A 3178-nucleotide genomic window follows, 5' to 3' on the forward strand; every position below is an offset into this window, starting at 1 on the left:
CTCTTTTATCTTACTCTAGGTATATTTTCTTCAATTCTTCCTCCTTTATCTGTTCTCCAGTCCCCCTCTCTTATACAGGTCTGTCCCTCTTTTAAAAGTGCTGCCCGGACCCCCTTTATCTTTTAAAAACAGAAAATTTCCATTAAAAACTACTTTTTAATACTTTATATGATCCTAACCTGATTTTCAGCAGCCCCATTATCCCTTGTTTCCCATTAGTATCTTAAACTATAGCCACTAACATTACATTATAATACACTAGCACTAACACCCTGTTTTTACTGTTTCATTCCCAGAAATGCCCCTGAAATCCTGATGTTATTACTGAAAAATCAGAACCTACTGCAAAACAGGTTTAGCAGCTAATGACCAACTCATGAATCAAACAACATTCTGTCTTTACAAATTATGCTAAACAGGGAAATGCAATAGTTGATGTACAAGAGCTAAATTCAGATTGAACACTGAACTTGCATACAAACATATTAACAATACACAGAACTCAAAAGAACATTTCGACTGAAATTCAAAATTGAACAAAGAGCAACAAATGCAGGAGCATTGTCAGTATTGACACTGCCCTGATCTTAATGTTCAAAAATCAACATACATAACACCTATTTGATGAACTTACTGATTTGCAAACAAACATGATTTAATTTACGATATTAATCAACTGACTATCTACAATGATTGTCAACAAACAGTCTATAAAAAATAGAAACAGATTGTTTCAATCAGTGTTATCATAAACGAGAATTCATAATATAACTAATCGACGAACTTAATCGAGTCGATTACACACATTGTAAACAATCACAAACAACAGAAACAATTCACACTTTGATCAAGTAAGCGGGACAGAATAACAGAATTAATCAAACAAAATATGAAAAATTAACAGGTTATTGAAACAAACAACTATACATGTAGGAAACAAAAAAGAAAAATAGGAAAAATACCTCTGAATCTTCAAACTTCATACGGACTCGAACTCAATTTGGATTCGGACTTTGTTTGAAATCAAACAGACTTTATTCGAAGTATTCTCAGTTGAGAATACCTCGATTAAAGTCTCTTAGACCTCAACCCTTTACTCGAATCGGAAAAATTCCAAGATTGGAAATTTTTTAGGGTTTCAGGTTCTTGGATCTTAAATCCGAACATTTCCGGGCAGATTCGAAGGGAACCAAACATGATACAAGGGTGAGGGTAGCCTAGGGGTCATTTGGTGTTAGTTTGAAACGGATCTGAGTTTGTTCTTGTTTGGTCCGAATCTTCAAAAGAAGATTCGAGAAGTTCAGAACTGATTCGAGCCAAACTAACTTCAGATCCATAACAAGGCATGCTAGGGGGTACTATGGTGTTAACTAGGGGTTGTTTGGTTTAGATCTAAACTCGGCTCGAATCTTCAAATGAAGATTCGAGAACCTTCAGGAAGATTCGAGCCCAACGGCTAACATATTTGGATAGAGGAGGTTCAGGGGGTTCTAGGGTGTTATTTTGGTGACCGGCGGCGTTGATGCCGCCGGGTTTCAGGCGGTGGGGAATAGGGGCGGCTAGGGTTAAGGGGGGGTCTGAGGAAGGTGACGATGAACAGTAGAGGGGGGGGGGGTTGGGGGCCGGGGTAGGGGCTTGGGACTTATATAGGGGTGGGGTGGATTGATACTATCCGTTAGATCAAGTAGGATGAGTGGTCAGGATTTATTCACTTAACCAAACGGTGTCGTTTGGTTTCCTGCTGGGGTCGGGCTGAATCGGGGCACTGGGTCGGGTAATGGGCATGGGTTAAAGTTCGTGGGATCTCAGCCGTTGGTGGGCTTTGATCCAACGATCCCTGATACACCACAATCAAACGATGTCGTTTCGACTCGTTTGATTTGGACCGGATGCCTGGGTTGTTTGGATTGGGCTGGGGGGGGGGAATTAATTCATTTGGGCCTGGATTTTAATCCAGGTCCGATTTTGCATATGTATACATTTTTTATTTTTTTATTTTTCTAATTTAAATTTCTAATTTTAATTGTAAAACATTTTTAAATTCGCAAAATATATTAATTATTTTATAACAATTATTTAACACATAGACAAAACATCAATCACACAGTGAAATATTTAAAATAGAACTATCGCATATTTTTTGTGATTTTTATTTAAATTATCTTTTAAATGCATAATTAAATCCTATATGCATGCAACATGTATTTTATTTTATTTTTCATTTTATTATGACAAAGTAAACATTTACGGACATAACACAAATATTTAACACCACGCAAATTCAAAAATTACACAGTAAAAGAAATTTATTTTATTTTTTGATTTATTTTGGAGTAGTTTTCGTTAAGGCAAAAATCACGTGCTCACATTCCTTAGAGCTTGTAACTTGTGACTATAGGGTTTTGAGAGTCATCTATACTCGAGTTGTTGGGTTACTTGTATATGCTGAATGACAGTTTTCCAGCTTTATTTATATATATACCTATTGTTGCTAATGTTTAGCCATTATTTATGTTATTATTTCAGTTATTCCGCAACTGTTAGGCTTACCTAGTCTTAGAGACCGGGTGCCATCACGATATCTTACGAAAGGAGATTTAGGTCGTGACAAGTTGGTATCAGAACTCTAGGTTTATAGGTGTTTTGAGTCACAAGCAGATTTAGTAGAGTCTCGCGGATCGGTATTGAGACATATGTACTTATCTTCGGGAGACTACAGAACTGTTAGGAAAATTTCACTTCTTTGATTCCTTGTCGTGCGAAATTGTTGACTTTGAGATTTTAAACTCCTATCTTCTATTCTCTCATAGATGGTGAGGACACGTACAACCGGATCAGATAACCAGACACCCATGCCCCTTATTGGAGCCGCGAGAGGTCGGGGCCGAGGATGTCCACGTGGTGCAGCCAGATCACCCGCATGAGCTGATACAAAGGAGACACCAGTAGCTCCAGTTGGAGCGTATGCACTTGAGATGCCTATTACTGCACCAGCTCTCCAGGAGACCTTTGCCCAATTTTTGAGCATGTTTGGCACTTTGGCTCAGGGTTTATCCCACTTTCTCCTGCCATATCTTAGGCCGGGGGAGGAGCACAGACTCCTGCCGCCCGCACCCTAGAGCAGCGGGTTCAAGTCGACTAGGTTCCAAAGGTCATACTAGTGCAGTTGGTAGCCCCA

The sequence above is a fragment of the Nicotiana sylvestris genome, chromosome 12 (assembly GCF_000393655.2).
Source record: "Nicotiana sylvestris chromosome 12, ASM39365v2, whole genome shotgun sequence".
NCBI lineage: Eukaryota > Viridiplantae > Streptophyta > Magnoliopsida > Solanales > Solanaceae > Nicotiana > Nicotiana sylvestris.